Here is a 22,665-nt window from a genome sequence, read left to right on the forward strand (position 1 = left end):
GTCCCTCGATCTGCTCGCTATGCCCCTACTCATACATCCCAAAATGCCATTGGCCTTCTTGGCAACAAGGGCACACTGTTGACTCATATCCAGCTTCTTGTCCACTGTAACCCCTAGGTCCTTTTCCGCAGAACTGCTGCCTAGCCATTCGGTCCCTAGTCTGTAGCTGTGCATTGGGTTCTTCCGTCCTAAGTGCAGGACCCTGCACTTATCCTTATTGAACCTCATCAGGTGTCTTTTGGCCCAATCCTCCAATTTGTCTAGGTCCCTCTGTATCCTATCTCTGCCCTCCAACGTATCTACCACTCCTCCCAGTTTAGTATCATCCGCAAATTTGCTGAGAGTGCAATCCACACCATCCTCCAGATCATTTATGAAGATATTGAACAAAACCGGCCCCAGGACCGACCCCTGGGGCACTCCACTTGACACCGGCTGCCAACTAGACATGGAGCCATTGATCACTACCCGTTGAGCCCGACAATCTAGCCAACTTTCTACCCACCTTATAGTACAGTCATCCAGCCCATACTTCTTTAACTTGCTGACAAGAATACTGTGGGAGACCGTGTCAAAAGCTTTGCTAAAGTCGAGAAACAATACATCCACTGCTTTCCCTTCATCCACAGAATCAGTAATCTCATCATAGAAGGCGATTAGATTAGTCAGGCATGACCTTCCCTTGGTGAATCCATGCTGACTGTTTCTGATCACTTTACTCTCGTGTAAGTGCTTCAGGATTGATTCCTTGAGGACCTGCTCCATGATTTTTCCGGGGACTGAGGTGAGGCTGACTGGCCTGTAGTTCCCAGGATCCTCCTTCTTCCCTTTTTTAAAGATTGGCACTACATTAGCCTTTTTCCAGTCATCTGGGACTTCCCCCGTTCGCCACAAGTTTTCAAAGATAATGGCCAATGGCTCTGCAATCACATCCGCCAATTCCTTTAGCACTCTCGGATGCAACTCGTCCGGCCCCATGGACTTGTGCACGTCCAGCTTTTCTAAATAGTCCCTAACCACCTCTTTCTCCACAGAGGGCTGGCCATCTACTCCCCATGTTGCGATGCCCAGCGCAGCAGTCTGGGAGCTGTCCTTGGACAGTGGTGGAGTAGTGGTAGAGTCCCCCCTAGAATTGCATGCAGCTCATCATAGAAATGGCATGTATGGGGCTCTGACCCAGAGTGACCATTTCCCTCCTTTGTTTTTTGATAGGCTGGCCTGAGCTTCTTCATTTTCACACGGCACTGCTGTGTGTCCTTGTTGTAGCCTCTGTCCATCATGCCCTTTGAGATTTTGGCATATATATAGGCATTTCATCTTTTGGAATGGAGTTCTGCCTGCATGGATTCTTCTCCCCATACAGCGATCAATTCCAGTACCTCCCGTTCATTCCATGCTCTTTTGTGATTCTGGGACTGCATGGTCACCTGTGCTGATGAGCTCTGCACGGTCACCTGTGCTGATCAGCTCGCCAGGCTGGCCAAACAGGAAATGAAATTCAAAAGTTCACGGGGCTTTTCCTGTCTACATGGCCAGTGCATCTGAGTTGAGAGTGCTGTCCAGAGCGGCCACAATGGAGCACTCTGGGATAGCTTATGGAGGCCAATACCATCGAATTGCGTCCACACTACCCCAAATTTGACCCAGCGAGGTTGATTTTAGCATTAAACCCCTCGCCAGGGAAGAGTACAAAAATCGATTTTAAGAGTCCTTTAAGTCGACAAAACAGGCTTGGTCGTGTGGACGGGTGCAGGGTTAAATGGACCTAATGCTGCTAAATTCAACCTAAACTTGTAGTGTAGACCAAGGCTAAGATTTCATTTTAACATGTGACCCCAGTTTAAGTGACACAGCAATGTCTACTTACATTTGCAGAACTGGCCAAATGGAGCTGATTGGGAATTTTCTGAGAAAACGTTTTTAATTACAAATGGTCATATTACCAAAACTGAAACTGGTTGCAGGAAAAGGGTTCGTTTTGACTCATTTTTCAACTCAGAAAAAAAAGGGGGAAAAAGTTTCAAAATAGTCAAAACATTTCATTTTAACATTTTCACGGCAAAAAAACCAAAACAAAACAAAACATGTTTTCCTGTTCAAAATCACTTTTCACTTAACAATTTAAGCTAATTATAGTAAAAAAAAATAAAAGAAAAATACTAGGGGAAATTGAAACAAAACATGTCAGAATTATTCAAATGAAATGTTTTTAACTGAACCCATTTTTTCGGGGTGGAGGAGGGATTTTCAGCAATGAAAATTTTTTTTTTTACTTTAGTGGTGATTCCGGATGGGAAAATGTGTTTGATCTCAGAAATGTTCATGGGATAGGAAATGTGTTAGCTGCCCAGCTCTCTGTCCAAGTGGTTGAGTGAGGTATCATCAGCTCCATTCCCTGCAACAGGGTCCACTTCAGATGCCCAAAGACAGTACTTTACATGTCAGCGTTGTTAACTTACTGCTCATCAGAGCACTTAAGAAAGGAGAGGGAGGATCGCATTATAAAGATCTGAATTATGTGCTGTGAGTGACACCTCATTGCAGTGCACCAGCAGGTGGATTTGGGAGAGCACTGCCGCCTTTTTCTACTCCTAATCAAGAAGGACCCAAGCCCACAGAGCCTTTTCATAGAATCATAGAATATCAGGGTTGGAAGGGACCTCAGGAGGTCATCTAGTCCAACCCCCTGCTCACAGCAGGACCAATCCCCAATTTTTGCCCCACATCCCTAAATGGCCCCCTCAAGGATTGAACTCACAACCCTGGGTTTAGCAGGCCAACGCTCAAACCGCTGAGCTATCCCTCCCCCCAACGCAAAGGAAGCAAGCAAGACCCAGCAAGGCATCTGAGCCCCTTCAAGGAGCAGCTCAGCTCAAGAAGCCCAGTGGGAAATAAAGAGCCTCATGGCGGGGAAGCCAAGACCCAGCAGAATCAATGGGTGTATTCAGACCTCGCTGCGGGAAGCTGAATCCAAGGATCACAGAATGTATATGTGGTCATATATTGAGTTGCTGCATAATCTACTGTGAGTGGTGTCTCTCATGCTTGGAGCTTATTTGGGGGGCATTACCTTTATTTGTCCAGTCAGATCCCTGCTGATAGGAGTAGCCCCAAATTGGCTGAAGGATTAGGTTTTCACTAACTCAAGGCCCAATTGCATAAATCTTTACTGATACAAATATTTCTTTCACCTGGACTTGGGTGGGATTGCTTACAAGTAAGGGCTGCAGGGTCAGACCTAGGTTGGGTCAAAACCTACTTACGCTCTCACAGCTCACTGGGACTGAATCGGCCCTCATTCCTCCCCCACCCCACCCCGCCCCCGTGCATCAGGAGTAACTCCACTGAGGTTGGTGGAGTTATACTCGTGTAAAGCTTAGGCAAGGATATAGAATCAAGCCCAGTGGAGCTACCTGCAGAAGAACAGGAATGGTGGTTGGCCCTTTATGTAGGGATGAGTCTAAGCTACTACATTCACATCTGGGCCCCACTGTTGGTCAAATCCAGGATTTTGGGTTTTGCCTGTTACAGAAATAGAGGGCAGCTTTGAAGTTCACATCCAGAGCCTGATGCAAATGATTGTAAAGTTCTGGGGATGCTTGAAGCCAAGGGCTTGGTTCACGACCACTTATAAGTAGAAATTATGTTTTATTGTTAGTGTAGCATCAGCACATTCAATCCAAACAAGAGCAGATGATTTTAAAAGCTGTGGGGGGAGGTCATTGCCTCTGATGTGTGCAGTTCGCTTCTGAAAGAAGTGGGACTCAAAGCTTGTGGGGATTAGCAGAAAGGAATAACTGAAGTGGCATTGACCGAATACAAGATGTTTGAAGCAATAAATAGTGTTATTAGCAAATATAAAGCCTGTGCTAAACAATGCCATGATGTTCCATTCATCCTAATAGGCAAGAGTGGATAATTGGGGACAAATAAAGTACTGAAAACTGTCTCTAACCACCTTGCTGAGCTATTTCTACACGCGAATTCGGTCCTGGCATGCCACAGAATTCAGCGGTAGCTTTGGAAACCAGCTTTTGTGTTTCCCTAAAAGAATATGTTCCCGTTGCTAATGGAAAACAACAGAAGCTAAAGACGAGCACTTGAATTGTCAGATCTTTCTTTGTTTCTTTATTTTAAGTGGTAATGAGTAGACAAGGAGACAATTTCTCAAGTCATCAAAGGGTTTGCATAGCTCTTTGTAATTCATTACCTATTGATGTCCCAAACACTTCTAACTATGGGGGCTTTTAAACAAACTCTAAAGTTATTTATTTCATCTTACAATTTTTTCCCCTTCACAACTGTTTTGTCCACGGGATGGGCTGGGCTTTCCCTCTGACCCCCAGGCTTTTCTTTCTTCTTCCTTTTTCTATTCTTCATGCCATCATTATTTGCGAAGTGGATTGAAACATGCTCTGCACAAAGCATGCTATGGGAAACGCTCGAGGTGTTCTAACGCCTTTGTAGCTAGGCTATCCTCAAACAGCGGTTGTCATATCAGCCATCTTTTTAACTTATGACAACATTAATCTCCACATTGAATCATAATTACTCCTTACCTGGGGTTTGATGTATCCAGAATTGCTACTTGCTGCTTTGAACAGCAATACAAGCCCAGGTAGAGCTTAAAAGGCAAAGAAAAAAAATCCTCTTTGGCAATTTGCTAAAGGCTTTTTTATATGGTCTCAACATAAAATGCCAGCCTAGATATCTGTAAACTGTACAGACTGAAATGCTGCCAGTGTAAATCAGGTGCTCTTGCATTATTGGCTTGCTTTCAAAGCAAAGAGGTATTCTCTAACTTTTAAATGAAAGGAACTCCCCCCACCCCCGCCCCAGCCCTCCACACGCGCTTTGAGGACTTTGATCAAATGAAAGGAAGGCACTCTGCACAACAAGCCTGCATTTGCATGGGATGGATTGCTACATAATAGTAATATGTGTGCTTTCAAATTCCATAGCACCTTTCATTCAAGGGCTTTGCAAGCATTACATGAATGAAGCCTCACAATATCCCTCCTGGGTAGGCAATATTATAATTATACAGGTGGGTAAATTGAGTCTCAAAGAGGTTAAGTAGCAGTGGAAGGAAGAGGGGAAGATTGGTCCAGTGCCTAGGGCATTATCTGAAGACTTAGGAGAGCTGGGTTCAAGTCCCTGCTCCCTCCACAGACTTCCTGTATGACCTTGGACAAGTCACTTATCCTCTTTGTACCTCAGTGCCCTGCCTGTAAAACAGGGATAATACCAGCATTGCCCTACCTTACAGGGGTGTTGAGAGGAGAAATCCACTCAAGTTTGTGAGGTGCTCCGATACTATGGAAAAGAGGGCTAAAGAAGTACGTAAGATAGATAAATGTAACTTTACTGATGGACATACAGTCAGAAATAGGAGACAGAAGTTTAAGCTCCCAGATGACTGGTCTAATCAATGTACCAACATCCTCCCCATAACAGGTGTCTTCTGTCTCTCTCTGGTATGCTTCTATCTATTTAAACAGGAAACCTTGCTAAAAATCTATTACCCTAGAAAGGTTGGCTGGCTGGTTCAGCCCATTGGCAATGAGTAGCAGGGCCTTTCACTACAGACTTAATCCTGGCCCAGGTCAGTTAGGAGTGTAAGTTATTACCATCTGAAACTGTTCAGTGGCCAGCTATTCAGGACTTAGTAGTCTGAGTCCTCTTCCTGCTGGGGATGTGCCCGCATTTTGTAACTGATAGTCTGAGCTAGGGACTGAGTGAGAAATGGTGTGCTAGTTACTCCTTACTAGTCGTAATCTCTCCAAGTCAACATTGAAGAACAATGATGAGACAGCGTGGAGGAAGCATCCACTGATATTGTTGATGGACACGTAGAAGACATAGGATACAGGGGTGTCAATCTTTCACCAACAGTGAAAACAGAAATATATAGAAAAGCAATCTACAGATATGGGGCTCAATTCTCCAATGCCTTCCATCTTGATATTCATTTATACTAGTGCAAAGTGGATGTAATGTAAACCTGGCTCTGACACTGATCAGTGACCTCGGTCAAATCACTTAAGCTCTCTGAAGTTCTGATTCCCCTTTCACCATTTATCTGTCTTGCATTTAGATTGCAAGCTCTTTAGGGTAGGGACTGTCTTTGGAGTAGGGTGTGTTTGTGCATAATGGGGCCCTGATATGAGTTGGCACCTCTCAGTAGTACTGTAATACAAATAATGAACAATAATACAAGGCAATGGGGAATTAGATCTCCGGTTTGACAGATTTCTCCCAGAACCACTTTTAATCTTATTGTATTGACTCCCCACTTTATTCTGGTAGAACTGATTGTTTATGCTTCCTATCTCACCCATTGCTGTTTTACTTTACCACATTTTTAAATGAAAAAAAGGAAAACAGGAGAGTGAGAAGGGAGAGAAAAATGGAGAATATTAGTCAGGCTTGACGAAGTTCCCCTAAGAATAGATTACCTTGTCTAATGCTGTGGGGAAATGACTCCTATACATCAGGGAAAGAGGTCAAGGAATTACATTTTATGTGTCCTACCCGGAAAAAAAAAGTGTGTGAAATGTTAATGTTTGTTGACATGTAGAAAATGTGGATATTTTAATTCTGATTGAGAAAGAAACTTCATTAAGTAGATACATTTTGGCAATAGGGTTTAGGCTTGTTTGCTTTACATGAGAAATAAATGTCTGGAAGCAAATCCCCAGTTGGTTTCCCTTGGTTCCAATGGAGTTATGATAACATACGCCAGCTGAGCAGCTGCCTCCTGCAGTGTAAGAACAGGAAGAAAACACAAAATATGGACACTTAAGTGCTCTTCTTTTGGGTAAACCTGGACTGTGTGAGTCTCTGGTTTGTAATGGAAACCAAACCAAGGTGAAGCTACTAGGCAAGTCTGGTTTGGTTTGGAGGGTGACAAAAGTTTCCACCTAGCTGTGCTAATGGCTCAAGGACTCCTGCTGTGCTGTTATTCCTAACCTAACCAGGAAACATAAATATTAGAGATCAAATTCTGCTCTCAATTACATCAGTATAAACTAGGGGTGGTTAGTCAATTATTTTTTGTCAAATTCCACATTTCTTGGGCAATGTATAGTAAAGGTCCAGACTCCACAGAAAATAATAATAATAATTAATAATAATAAAAAACCAACAAGAAGAATGATAATAAGTAAATAAAAAGATTTCAGGGTCTGTTCAAAAGCATCTAGACATCTGGATTTGGCCTGCGGTCCACCTATTCCCTACCCCTGGTATAAATCTAGTGCAACCATTGAATCATAGAATCATAGAATATCAGGGTTGGAAGGGACCTCAGGAGGTCATCTAGTCCAACCCCCACTCAAAGCAGGATCGAACCCTGACTAAATCATCCCAGCCAGGGCTTTGTCAAGCCTGACCTTAAAAACTTCTAGGGAAGGAGATTCCACCACCTCCCTAGGTAACGCATTCCAGTGTTTCACCACCCTCATAGTGAAAAAGTTTTTCCTAAGATCCAACCTAAATCTCCCCCACTGCAACTTGAGACCATTACTCCTTGTTCTGTCATCTGCTACCACTGAGAACAGTCTAGAGCCATCCTCTTTGGAACCCCCTTTCAGGTAGTTGAAAGCAGCTATCAAATCCCCCCTCATTCTTCTCTTCTGCAGACTAAACATCCCCAGTTCCCTCAGCCTCTCCTCATAACTCATGTGTTCCAGTCCCCTAATCATTTTTGTTGCCCTCCGCTGGATTCTTTCCAATTTTTCCACATCCTTCTTGTAGTGTGGGGCCCCAAACTGGACACAGTACTCCAGATGAGGCCTCACCAATGTCGAAGAGAGGGGAACGATCACATCCCTCAATCTGCTGGCAATGCCCATACTTATACATCCCAAAATGCCATTGGTCTTCTTGGCAACAAGGGCACACTGTTGACTCATATCCAGCTTCTCGTCCACTGTAACCCCTAGGTCCATTGGCACCAATGGAATTACTCTTTTGCTTAGACTACAGACATGCTCCTAATTCAGAGAAGTTTCAAATTAGAGCTGGTTGAAAAATTTCTAATGGACACATTTTGCATCAGAAAATGTTTTGTCAAAGATCAAAACTTTCCAAAGGAACATGTCAATTTCAACAGTATTTCATTTAGAAAAAGGTATTCAAATGAAGTGTTTGATCAGGTTGACCTTATTGGATTGTTCCATTTTGATTTTTCATTTCTTAATGACTTCTTGTTTAGAACATTTTATTTTATATTATAATATAAAATTTTAAAGTCAAAATTGGAATGAAGTTGTTCAGTTTTATCTAAATGAAACTTCTGGATTGACCCAACATGGTTTTCTTTTCAAATGGATTTAAAAAAAAATGCTTTCATATCAATTCAGAACAAAAATAAATTTTCAAATTCCCTGCAAAAGGGAAATTCTGGTCCCCGCACAGCTCTACTTCAAATAACCATTCAGGACATGATTATCACGCTTTTTGTAGTGACTGCTGGGCAATTTTGCTGAGCGTAACATACTAGCAGCTCAGAATGGTAGTTATCCACTTTTATAGGTATGAATGACTACACAAGGTGGAAGGCTGTAGAGAATCAGGCCTACAGATTTTTGGTTCCTGATTCAGACACAATAACTTGGGAAGAAGAGGATGAGTCCCAAGGATTGCTGGGAAGAGGCAAATCTAACCTGTCTGGGTTCACGTGGTCTCACATTGCATTGTTGCTGTGAATTTTCTCCAAGATCAAACTGAACACCAATGTCTCTTACACACAACTCTCAGTTCACCGGGATTTGTTTAAAAAAATGGGTAAAGTTTCATGCTCCTGAATTTCAACAAGACAGTAAAACTCTGCCAGAATCACTGTTCCTCATGTAAAGCCACTGGCTTTCTTATTGCTGTCCCAGATCTCCCAGCTTGGTCCAGAACTGCCCTAGCTGTGTCCCTCATCCTCTCCAAGTTTGCCAGGCATGCCCTCAAACACTGTAGCTGACGGACAACTGCAAATCTTTGGTATTGAAATGTATGCCCTGTTGTATTACCGCAACCGTCTCTCTTTCAGATGGCCCCTTCCATTCTTTTTCTATTACATCAAAACTTCAAAAGCACAGAGTTACATTTCATTCATAAATTGGATGAGATGTGGAATTACTGTGATGGCAGCTGAGGCACTGGAGGTTGCTAGGCTTGTCTCAGTGAATATAAAATGCCACTTTCTCTAACACACATAGACTCTACTTACAATCCACAGGAGAACAGAGGAACTAAAACCAATAGCCACATACATATCTTATGAGTGTTTACTGATGAAAAAGCTCGAAGGCTATTCAGCAGAATGCAGATGTTGTAGCCCTGTTATTTATAGTTAACAATAAGATATAGCACTAGGATGAACCAAGCAAAATACATTTCCCAGTACATAGTTAAAATAAAGTTTATGGCTTTTTTTTTTTTTGGTGGACAAGATTCAAAATGTGCATAATAGCAATAAAAACACATCCCACTTTGCAAAACATAAAACAACCAAAACATTGAATTTAGGACTGATACATTTGCCACTTGTTCTAATGTGTTGTTGCTTTACTTTCTTACCTGCAAATAATAATAATTAATAATAAATTATTCGTAATTTTATTCAAGATCTCATCCTGTCCTGATTAGAGCCTTGAGTTTGCTTTCAACTACCTGAGAGGTGGTTCCAAAGAGGATGGTTCTAGACTATTCTCAGTGGTAGAAGATGACAGGACAAGGAGTAATGGTCTCAAGTTGCAGTGGGGGAGGTTTAGGTTGGATATTAGGAAAAACTTTTTCACTATGAGGGTGGTGAAACACTGGAATGCGTTACCTAGGGAGGTGGTAGAATCTCCTTCCTTAGAAGTTTTTAAGGTCAGGCTTGACAAAGCCCTGGCTGGGATGATTTAATTGGGGATTGGTCCTGCTTTGAGCAGGGGGTTGGACTAGATGACCTCCTGAGGTCCCTTCCAACCCTGATATTCTATGATTCTATGATTCACTTACACTTGTGTTACACCAATTTAACTTCAGTGGTCTGATGGAGTTAATCTTGATTTGCACCCATGCAAAAGAGAGCAAAATCAGGCCTTGTTATCCTTAAAGAGACATGTCAAGAAATTAAAATCCCAAACTCCTTTTATTTAAGGGCCTTGATTCACCAAAGCACTTAAATATTTGCTTAATTTTAAGCACATGTCTAAAGATTTGTCCTCAGTAGAGATGGTGGTTAAAATTTTCAAGATCACCTAAATCACCTAGGAGGCAAAGTCTCATTGATTTTCAGTGGGGACTGGATTCTTAAATCCAATGGAATATGGGATTTAGATGTCTAAATTACATAAATGGCATTGGAAATTGTACTCATTTTGCTGAATTGGGGCTTATGTGGGGATTTTACAAAATGTATATAGAAATGCTTTCATGAAAAATAATGAGAACAGACTGGTTTATAGCTTCATTCAGCAGTCTGTTGTCATTATTTTAGTATAAAACCATAATGCTTTCATGTGCTACACTTTTACATTTATAAATACTCTCCCTGTGTGTGAAGTTCAGCAGTCACTTTGTGGAGAGTTGCTGTATCACATTCCAGAGGAGATGCCAAACACTATGGCCTCTCCTGGAGACTTTACATTAGTTCTTTCTTGTTGCTGTGTTCCTTAATGTAAACTAGAAATAATTTTAGACTGAAAGTACATCTTTTGCTAGTTGTATAGGGAAATGTAAGAAGATTTTAGGAGAGGGATAGCTCAGTGGTTTGAGCATTGGCCTGCTAAACCCAGGGTTGTGAGTTCAATCCTTGAGGGGGCCATTTAGGGATCTGGGGCAAAAATTGGGGATTGGTCCTGCTTTGAGCTGGGGGTTGGGCTAGATGACCTCCTGAGGTCCCTTCCAGCCCTGATATTCTATGATTCTATGATATACCCCCACTGCAGCATTTTGCTTGTATTAGTACATGTGAAATACTACTCATGAATTTCAAGGTTGTTCATACAATGAACTGTAAAATGGTTCCTTTCTCGTGAAATTTTCACTATTCTGTGTACATTTTTCACTCTAAAATGGATCAAAAGGAGCGATCCTTTGAGCATAGCTTTTTATCCCAGAGATATATAAAATCTCATTTTTCACCTCTTTTAGAATGGCCATGGTGATTGATCTGCCACCTTATCCATGCATGTTCAGCTGAAGTCCTGTGGGAGAAGCTTATACTGTTTTTGTCCTCATTGAACTTATGTAGATGAACTCAAAACATCCGTTTTCAAAGCTTTCAGGCCAGCACTTTTCATCAGCATTAAATTCGCCGAATAAAACACCATAGGGTAACAAAACAGACGCTGCCTTAACGCTAAAAGGGTGAAAAAACAAAAGGCTTTGGGAGGCTACAGCCGTGCTGGTTGCTGTTAAGACTTTATGGGCATGAAGACTGTCTCTGAAATTGTTAGGAATGCCTATTCATTTCTGGTGCCTCCATTTTTGAGGGCTCAGCGTGGGGCAAGAAGTGTCTGATTTTTCAGGGTGGTGAGCACCTGCCACTTGTGATGAAGCTAATGGGACCTGGAGAGGCTACGCATCTCTGCATATCAGGTCTTAAGTGGGCACCAAAAACTAATAGATTTTTTATTATTATTATTATTATTATTATTATTATTACTATTTGAAGTATTTGCCTATATTAAATGAATGCTTTTAGACTTTTGTATTCAGAAAGGACTGGGAAGTCAAGGACATCATACATACAAAAGCAAAAATATCATTATGGGGGGGAAGGGTGAAAATGGATGACGGGCATGATTCATATTTGCCCAGAGCAGGTCACAGGCTCAGACCTTCACACATTTTGGGTAAGCTTCCTTTTCCATGTATAACCATGTACTGAATGTAACCAGGAGGATTAAAGAGAGGCATACAAAACCTTTATGCTTTGAAAGGGATAGAGAGCATCCCAAAGTCAGGATAAATCAAGTGTCTGCCAGACAATTTTGCTCATAAATGGAGAAAGCAGAGATGTCTTTCCTTGTAGATGACCTGTTCAAGGTCAAATAGCAACAAGGCACGTAGGAACTCTCTGGCCAGCTATCGAAAGTCTATCAGAATAACTACAAAAAGAGTGGATGTTCCAGTTCTTTCCTCATTCATCCCTGTGCAGCTGGATATTAACTAGAATGTCATGGCATAGCTGAAGTCAGTATTTGGCTCAGGGGTTTGATTACAATGGGACACTCAACGTCTTGTTTCAGTAAATGCCAAAAACTGCTCCGGAAGGGCAATGGTGGTATAGCAATTGGAAGAAGAGACTAGGCGATAGAATTCTTGGGTTCTAGTCTTCCCACTGTCAGTGATTTCATGTAAGGTCAGAAGGGACCACTGTGATCATCTCATCTGACCTGCATAACTCAGGCCATAGAATTTCCCCAAATAATTCCTGTTTCAGTTAGAGCAGATCTTTTAGAAAAACATCTTATCGTCATTTTAAAATTGCCAGTGCTGGAGAATCAACCATAACACTTGGTAAATTGTCCCATTGGTTAATTACCCTAATAATAATTAGAGATGGCCCAGCTATTCATTACAAGTGATGTGTCTAATTAATTTTGGCCCTTTTTCTGCTTGCAAATAGCTTATGAACTGGTCCTGATTCCTGTTAAGGATATTCATTATTTCTAAATCTCTGTGAGTACCTTATGCAACTACATTTCAGCCTGTGTGTTGTTGATTAACTATTTGTTGACACTTTTGCTTTGAGCATTCATGTATAGGTTATTTATAGTGTATTGATTCTGGAGGGTTCTTCTACACACTAGGGAACAGGAATTGCATTTTATACCCCCTTTCCTCCTGTTCAGTAGTCCAGTCGTCCCTGGACTACAAGTCCCAGAATTCTCTTCAGCAGGGAGGAAAATAGGCATTGGTCACATCTAGGGCTTGAAGATCTCTTATGTCTACACTGCAATTACATATCTGTGGCTGGCCTGTGCCAGCTGACGTGGGCTCGCGGGGCTTGGGCTAAAGGTCTGTTTATTTGCAACGCTTGAGATGCTCCCATCTCCTAGGGTCCAAGAGCCCAGTCTCCAGCACTAGCCCAAACCCCTATATGGCGATTAAACAGCCCCTTAGCCTGAGCCCTGCGAGCCTGAGTAAGGTGGCACAGGTTTTTAATTGCACTGTAGACAAACCCATAAAGGCCCAGCTCAGCATGTGACATGGCATTTCTCCAACACTGTTCCAGAACATCAGTGCTGACTCAAAGGAAAGAATGTCCTCTTCTAAATCAATCCCACCACTTCTCTGAGCACAGAGATATTCTTCTGGAGGCCTCCTATCCCAGTACTGACCAGGCTATACCTTGCTTACCGTGCAACATCTGACAGGACCACACCACAAAATGATGTTGTATTTAAGGAAGAGCCTTATGATTCCTAGTTAGCTTCAACTGAGCAAACTTCATAACTGCTGAATCTTAGTTCTGCAATCTAGGCATCTGGGCCAGAGTGGCAGCCACAGTGCAGAAATTTGGCTTAGTCTAGTCTTCACAGTGTGAGTATGGGCCAGCAATTCAGATGCTCAAAAGCACAATTAGAGGATGGAAAGGTGCACTGCAGTACGTTGTTGCCATCAATGATGCAGCAGTTAGATGGCTGAACAATCGAGATATCAACTTGTGACACATACGAACAAAGAATCTAGGAAGACTTTATTTCAAATTACCTTCTGAAAAGTAAAAATGGAAAAAAATGGAGTGATTACAAATGAGGTCTCCAAAGAAAAAGGTAGAAATATTTAATGTAGAAAATTATGCAAACAAGATTTTCATATCCTGAGTTTTAATAAAATTAGGTTTAACAAAGCTCTCCTGGGAGGTAGCCCTGAGGAGTTTATCAAGATGAGCTTTGGACTGAGGAAAATTGAGCTTACAGCTAAATTGATTTAAGAGTGAAGAACTTGAAGATTATCAGATCTATTGGACAAGAATGATAGACATTTCCCCTTATTTTTAGAAAAATATTGTTTAAAAATATTAAACATGGGTGAAGAACTATAAAAACAGAAAGAGGAGGAGGGGGGGAAAGTGTTCACCAATCAGTTTGCAAACTTGATTCTTAGAACAAGGACGTTAACTGGACTCCAAATAAGTTGTAGGTGAAATCAGATGAAATCAGATGAAGTGACCAGGGTCACACAGAATGTCTCATTTTCAGTAAGACTTAATAACAGAAAAATGGCCATGCTGGGTCTCACACATAAATCTGCAATCAATACATTTAAGCTTGGAATTAGACAAAGGAGTCTACCTGTCAGAGTAGTGGAGTTCTGGCACAACCTTCTCAGGGGAGTAGTGCGGGAAAAAAACCTAACTGTCTCAGCTTGATATGTTTATGGAGAGTATGGTTTGACGAGACGGCCTACCATGGCATGTAGTAGATCTGTGACTGCAAGTAGCAAATATCTCCAACAGCCAGTGATGAGACACTAGATGGGAAGGGCTCTAAGTTACTAGAGAGAATTCTTTCCCAGGTGTCTGGCTACTGGGTCTTGCCCACATTCTCAGGGTCTAACTGATTGCCATTGTTGGGGTCAGAAAGGAATTTTACCCTGGGTCAGATTGACAAAGGCCCAAAGGGGTTGTCACCCTCCTCTGTAGCATGGGACATGGGTCATTTGCAGGTTTAAACTTATGTAAATGGTGGATTCTTTGTAACTTGAAGTGTGTCTTTCATTATTTGAGGATTTCAGTATCTCAGCCAGAGGTTATTGGCTTACTACAGGAATTGGTGAGTGAGGTTCTGTGTCCAATGTACAGGAGGTCAGAATAGATTATCATGATGGTTCTGTCTGGCTGTAAAGTCTATCAGTGTATGTAGCCTGTTATCCTCTCCTCCAGCTGTGAATGGTGCCAGATGTTTCAGAGGAAATGAACAGAACAGGGCAATTTTGAGCGATCCATCCCCTGTTATTCAATCCCAATTTCCGGCAGTCCAAGGTTTAGGGACACCCAGAGAATAGGGTTGCATCCCTGACCATTGTGGCTAATAGGCACTGTTGGATCTATCCTTCATAAATTTATCTAATTCTTTTTAGAACCCTGTGATAGTTTTGGCCTTTAGAACATCCCCTGGCAATGAATTCAACAGGTTGGCTGTACATTGTGTGAAGAAGTACTTCCTTTTGTTTGTTTTCAGCCCACTGCCTATTAATTTAATTGGGTGATCCCTGGTTCTTGCGTTATGTAAAAGTGTAAACAACACTTTCACTTTCTCCACACTATTCATATTCCCACTCGGTTGCCTCCTTTCCAAGCTGAAAAGTCCCAGTCTCTTTAATCTCTCCTCACATGGAAGTTGTCCCATACCCTTAATCACTTTGTTGCCAAAAATGTATCTCTGGATCTTTTCAAATTCTAATTTATTTCTTTTTTTTTTCTCAACACGGTATTCAAACTGTGGGCATACCACAGATTTACATAGTGGTATTATGATATTTTCTATCTTATTATCTATCCCTTCCCGAATGGGTCCTAACATTCTGTTAGCATTTTTGACTGCAGCTGCACATTGGGTTTCACCGAACTATCCATGATGACTCCAAGATCTCTTTCTTGAGTGGTGACAGCTAATTTAGACCCATCATTTTGTATGTATAGTTGGAATTATGTTTTCCAGTCTGCATGACTTTGCAATTATTGTGACATACCCAGGGTACAATCCAGACTAATGAATAGCTGTGTCACCCTGGCCTCTAACTTGGGGTGCCCTTTACTCTGCTTTGCTGCTGTAGCCTCCAGTCTGGAGCATGAAGCTTTACAGTCTCCAGCATGAAGTCTCTCCCAGCTATGTCTCTGTGTGTGTGCTGCTGTCAGCCAACCACACCTTGGCTCTTACTAGCCTTGGTTATACTGCACACACCCCCAGTCCTAGATTTCCCCCCAGAAATGTGTGGCCTGTACTGCCCAGCCTTCTCCTGGACAATATAAGCTTATATAAAATCCATCATTTTATTAATAGAAATGATTTGCACACATACTGTTGTTACCTCAAATGGATTTTCCCAAACACTTCAATTCAAACACAATGGATCAGATAGAACAAAAACCCAAATGTATTAACTACAAAGAGGAGATTTTGAGTGACTACAAGTAATGAGCCCTAAAAGTCAGAAATGGCTACAAGAAAAATAAAGATAAAATGCAACTGGTGCCTAACTTAGCAAATTATGCTAAATTCAAAGCAAGGTTTTCTCACTATGTGCATTCAGTAGTCTTACTGACCAAAATTCTTCAGTCAGGACCCTTTTCCAGTTCAATAGCTGCTTTCTTTGTCCCTCCCAGTGCAGTAAATGGATGGGCAGACAGAGAGGAGGAGGTGTCTTGGCAGTGTTTGTCTCTTATTTTTGTAGTGTCAGTCCCCATCCTGGAAAACAGTTTTTAGTTGAGATTCAGGAGACAGAGAGTTGTTCCCTGCTGCTTTTCATCACCTGTTAGGGCTTCTTTTTGTTCTGCTTCCTGCTTGATGACCCTGTTAACTGCTTAAATGCAAATTAAGCAAAGCACACATTCCCTTGTTTGCCAGCCTCATCTTGGAATTTGTGTTAATGTTACCATAGAGTGGAATGTTATAACTTCACAGACAATGTTGCCACACATATTTTATCAGGGCGATATTGACCAGCAAATTATGACAAACTTTGTACAAAGATTATTACAGTAGTATGTAGGGTGGGGACATAGGGGTACATTCTGTCACATTTATCAACGTGAATTTCACCTACCATTATGTAGCGCAGTCACCCAGTTTAGTGAGATCCCTTTGTAACTCTTCACAGTCAGCTTCTGACCTAACCCTCTTGCGTAATTTGATATCATCTGCAAATTTGGCCACCTCATTGTTCACCCCTTTTCCAGATCATTTATGAATATGTTGAACAACACTGGTCCCAGTACAGATCCTTGGGGAACCCTGCTATTTACCTCTCTCTATTGTGAAAATAGACCATTTATTCTTACCTTACTACCAGATAGTGATTCATGAAAGGACTTTCCCTCATATCCCATGACTTCTTACTTTGCTTCAGATCCTTAGATAAGGGACCTAGTCAAAGGCTTTCTGAAACCCCACATACACTCTATTTATTGGATAATCCTTGTTTGCATTCTTGTTGACTCTCTAATAGATTGGTGAGGCACAATTTCCCTTTACAAAATCTGTGTTCACTCTTCCCCAATATATTGTGTTCATCTATGTGTCTGATAATTCTGTTCTGTACTATAGTTTCAACCAATTTACCTGCTCCTGAAGTTAGGCTTGCAGTTCTGTAATTAGTCGTTCTGCAATTTCATATTTGGGTTCTTTCAGATCTCTTGGGTGAATACCATCTGGTACCAGTGACCTATTACTGTTAGGTTTATCAATTTGTTCCCAAACCTCCCTTATTGACAACTCAGTCCGGGACAGTTGCGCAGATGTGTTACCTAAAAAGAATGGCTCAAGAGTGGGGGTCTCCCTCACATCCTGTGTAGTTGCATTTGGTTGCATTAAACTTCTGCACAATGGCCTTGTCTTCTCTGGGTGCTTCTTTAGCACCTTGATCATTCATTGTCCTCATTGATTGTTTGTCAGGCTTCATGTTTTGATTACATTAAAAAAAATGCTATCAGTTTTTCTGTCTTTTGCTAATTGCTCTTCAAATTCACGTTTGGCCTGCCTTATTATATGTTTACAATTGTCCTGCCGAATTGTATGTTCTCTTCTATCTTTCTCACTCAAATTTGACTTCCAATGTTTAAAGATGCCTTTTTGCCTCTGACCACCTCTTTTACTTGCTGTGTAGTCATGGTGGCATTTTTTTTTTGGACTTCTTGCTACTTTTTATTTTTTTTATTTGGGAAACACAGTTAGTTTGCACCTCTCTTATTGTGTGTTTAAATATTTTCCATGGAGCTTGCAGGCATTTCACTCTTTTTGAAGTTAAATGCTACGATGATGAGTTCCTCTGGTATTTCCCCCCTACAAGAATGTTAAATTTAATTATATTATGGGTGCTATTACTCAGTGGTTCAGTTATATTTGCCTCTTGGACCAGATCCTGTACTCCACTTAGGACTAAATCAAGAATTGATTCTTCCCTTGTGGGTTCCAGGACTAGCTGCTCCAAGAAGCAGTCACTTATGGTGCCTAGAAACTTTATATCTGTATCCTGTCCTGAGGTGACGTACACAGTCAATATGGGGATAGTTGACTTCCCCCATTATTACTGGGTTTCTATTTTTGTAGCATCCCTGTTCTTCCTGAGCTTTTCACAATCACTATCACCATCCTGGTCAGGTGGTTGGCAATATATCCCTACTGCCATACTCTTATTATTCAAGCATGGAATTTCTATCCATAGAGATTCTATGATACAGTTTGATTCATTAAAGATTTTCACTTTATATGACTCTATGTTTTTTTTTCACATACAGTGCCACTCTCCGACAGGTATGGCCTACTTTGTCATTCCTATATATTTTGTACCCTGGTATTATCGTATCTCATTGATTATCATTATTCTCCTAAATTTCTGTGGTGCCTATTATGCAAATATCCTCATTTAATACCAGGCACTCTAGATCATCCAACTTGGTATTTAGACTTCTAGCATTTGTATGTGATCACTTGTACATGTTGTCAATATTCAATTGTTTGCCTTCATGAGTTATATTTAAATGGAACATTTTTATTTTGACTGTCCCTCACTAGCTTCTACCTGTACTTTACCAACTTCTTTCCTATCCTCTTTACTAGGATACAACACCCCCCCCCCCTTTAATAAATTCTTTCATATGGGATGTTTCCGCCTGAATCATGTGCTCCTCTACTGCTGTCAGCTTTCTCTCAGCCTTTAAAAATCTTCTACAACCTGTTTAATTGTACATGCCAGCAGTCTGGTTCTCTTTTAGTCTAGGTGGAGCTCATCCTTCTTGTATAGGATCGTCCTTTCCCTAAAGGTTCCTCAGTGCCTAATAAACCTAAAACTCTCCTCCCTAGTCCATCATCGCATTCATGTACTGAGACCCTGCAGCTCTGCCTGTCTTTCTAGCCCTGTACTTGGAACTGGAAGCATTTCAGAAAATACTACCATGGAGGTGCAGGACTTTAATATCTTCCCTGTCAGTCTAAATTTGGCCCCCAGGACCGCTTTCCTACCTTTCCCTATATCATTGGTACCTACATATACCACGACTAACAGCTCCTCCCCAGCACTGCACATAAGTCTGTCTAGATGTCTCATGGAATCTGTAACCTTTACACCTCTCAGGCACTTCACCATCGGGTTCTCCCAGTCATCACAAACTCAACTATCTGTATTGCTAACAATGAAATCTGTCCTTACTATTCCTTGGCCTCTTCCTCAGTGTGAGAAGATTCCATGATGTCATCTGGAAGGAGGCTCCCACTATGGGATGGTTTCCCTGTACTCCAGCTTGATGCGCTCCTTCTACGACCCTTTCATCCTCCTTAGCACAGAAGCTGTCCCGCTATGTCTCCCTTATCTCCTCCAGTTCAGCCACTCTGGCCTGAAGAGCCTGTACTGTGTCTCTGAGGGCCATGAGTTGCTTGCACCAAATGCACACACATGCCACCTACCCACAAGGTAGGGAGTTATATAAACACAAGGGGAATCAACAGCTGGGTCTCCTCACAGCTGTCTAGAGAGTGGCCACGAGGCAGTGCTTGACTTGATCTGTGACACAGGGCCACGCAGGAAGTCTGTGGCATAGCATGGTATTAAATCCAGGTCTCCCAAGTCAAATGCTAGCACTTGAACCACTGGGCCTTCCTTCCTCAAAGAAAGCAAGTCCAAACTTGGGCAAGGATTTGGGTGTGGTTTCAATGATGACAAGACCTTGTGATCTGTTCTCCTGTGAGTTTTGAGTCCCAAATGATCATCTGTTCTCTCAGGTTGTCTGCCTTATTGAGTCACATTGGAGCCAGGCCCAGGTGCCACTTCCTTTCCAGTTGTAGATATGCCCTAAATAAAAAGCTCTAGGAGTGGCTTTCATTCAAGGGATTTGAATCCACGCTTCCCCAAAGTTCATGGGTTTAGGTTGGGGATAACACTGAGTCTTATCTCTAATTTATACATCTGAGTATTCAATTCTATGCTGTTTAGTAGTTCCCTTCTCTGTGGTATCTGGACAACTTCCCTTCCAGAGATACAGCATGCTTTTTCATAGGCCGATAATTGTACTAGCAGAATAGAATTCAACACTCATGTATCCTGTTACATCTTCAAAGTACTTTACAAACACTAACTAGTTCTCCCAACCTCCTCAAGAATTGGCTCAGTATTATAATAATAATTTCACACAATGGCAAACTGAAGCAGAGACTGGTTAAGTAACTTGATCATAATCACAGAGGGAATCACTGTCATAGCTAGGAATAAAACCCAGGAGTTCCTTATAGCTAATCTGTATTTAGATCGCTAGGCCACCTCTGTAGACACAATTACAGTATCATCATTTAGGGCCCATGGCAACCTTCAATTCAGAAGCTGTGTGGAGAACAGCTCCCTGTGCCATCCCTCCACACTGGGATCAATTTAACCCAGACCCTCCTCTTCCCCAGTGCCATCAGTTAGTATAAGCCACTGTATTCCCTTCAAACAGTCATCAGATGGTAATGACACTGCATCATTAAGGAACGAGGGTAGCTTATACATCAGATATGTCAAGGGGGAAAGGGTTCCTGTCTGTGTGAAATCTTGTCTCCTGCTTTATAATCACCGGACGTTGTGTGCTTGATGCAGAAATTACTGGGTAGAATTCTAATGGCCTGTATTATCCAGGACATCTGACGCTTGACCATAATGGTCCCTTCTGGTCTAGCAACAAAAACATTTTATTTTCTCTTTCATGATTGATTCAGTATAAATAAAAAAAATGACACTTTGACTGCTATGGCATATTGATATTTACATTAAAGACTCACAGAAGCCATGCAGTTCATGCCTTAGGTTTACAAAATGCTGTACTATGTAATACAAAAAAAAAATTACTCAGTGAAGAATGAATAAATAAATAAATATATATAAATAGGAATGCATAAAAATATACCTTGTATAGGTAGCTCCAGAAAGGCAAGTCTCTAGCATTGCTTAAAAATTTCCCCAGGTCTTAAATTCATAGATTTTAAGGCCCTCAGGTACCATTATGATCCCTTCATAATAGAGAGGAGGAGAACCTCTGCATAACACAGACCATAGTTCTCACCCACTGATTCCTGCCTCTATTCAGGTACAGCTGAGCTCCATCTCCAGATGCACAAGGAGAACCTGATTCCGTGATGCCTTGCCCCTTCTATTGTCATTTACACCAGTGCAAAGTGGGGGCCAACTGCTATTAAATCAGGATGGTGGTGTTCTACCTGGGAACAATGGTGACACAAGGTGTAGGGCAATCAGGTGGAGAATCAGGCCTAGGAGGTGAAATAATGAGTGACTTTTAGAAACAGAAGAGATGACACAAACTGAGTACTGGGGATGTGATGGGGTAAGTCATATACTGCAGTGACAGTCTCAGTGGACAAATTGTGACGAGCCCTGCTCAGGGGTCTAAGTCAGAGGAAGGAACATGTGGAGACCCCTCCCGTTTGCATCCCTGTGCAGGAGCCAGCCAAGGGTGTGTGCAAGAATAAAAATTCACTGCTTTTGGAGGGGCACTTTCTGTGACCTCACCACAGCCCCAGGTCTGGAGCAACTCGCTATCCCCACCATGGCCCCAGGGCTAGAGGAGCTTGTTCTCCCCATCACTGTTCTCCCCATCACTGCTCACTCCCCCTGTTGATTATGACCCTGCTTGCTCCCCCTTGTCCATGCCCCTGGAGCTAACCCAGTCAGGGTGGCAAGTGCTGGTACTGCACTAGGCTAGTACTGACTTCCCCTAAGAGGGCATGGGTCAAGCCATGGCCTGGCCATTGATTCCACTCAACACCAGTGAGGGGTTCTGAGTTGCTGCAGGGCAGAGTATGCACTGCACCATATCTGCTTCTATTCCCCTACCTCCCTGGGGTGCTCCCCCAGCACCTCTGGAAGAACCTCAGTTAAGCTAGACCAAATCTGAATCCTCTTCACTCTCTTCAGTGCAGCAAGTGGTTTAAAGCCACAATCTGGCTGTGATGGGTGGACCTGGCCTTTCTGGCTCCCTACGGGAGGCTCTGTGGTCCTGCTGCACCCTAAACCAGGAAGCTGAGAGGTAGGAGGAAAAAAGCAGCAAAGGTGAGTCCTGCCCTGTTCTGTTCGCCTGCCTAGAGAGGCCTCAATGGAGCAGTCAACTTGGAAGCTAAAGAGACCCAATCTTTCAACAGCTAGAAGGGTGAGCGACCTCCAATCAGAGCTGAGCAGACTCAGATAAAAAGTACCACAGGGCCTTAGCAGGTCAGTTTCTGGCTGGGACCAGAGGGGCAAGGTAGAGTGTGCCTCTCTGGCCACAAGAACTTGAGGGACAGCCAGAGAGCCCAAGTCCCTTTGTCTATCAAGGAGACTTAAACTTTTTAGAACAGGACAAAAACTCAGAACAGGAGGCAGACATAAAATTTGTAGGCACCATAAATGACTTCTTCTTGGTGCAGCTTCCCCTGGAACCCATAAGGGGAGAATCAATTCTTGATGTAGTCCTAGGTGGAGCATAGGAGC

This window comes from Natator depressus, chromosome 5 (assembly GCF_965152275.1).
Source record: "Natator depressus isolate rNatDep1 chromosome 5, rNatDep2.hap1, whole genome shotgun sequence".
Lineage (NCBI taxonomy): Eukaryota > Metazoa > Chordata > Testudines > Cheloniidae > Natator > Natator depressus.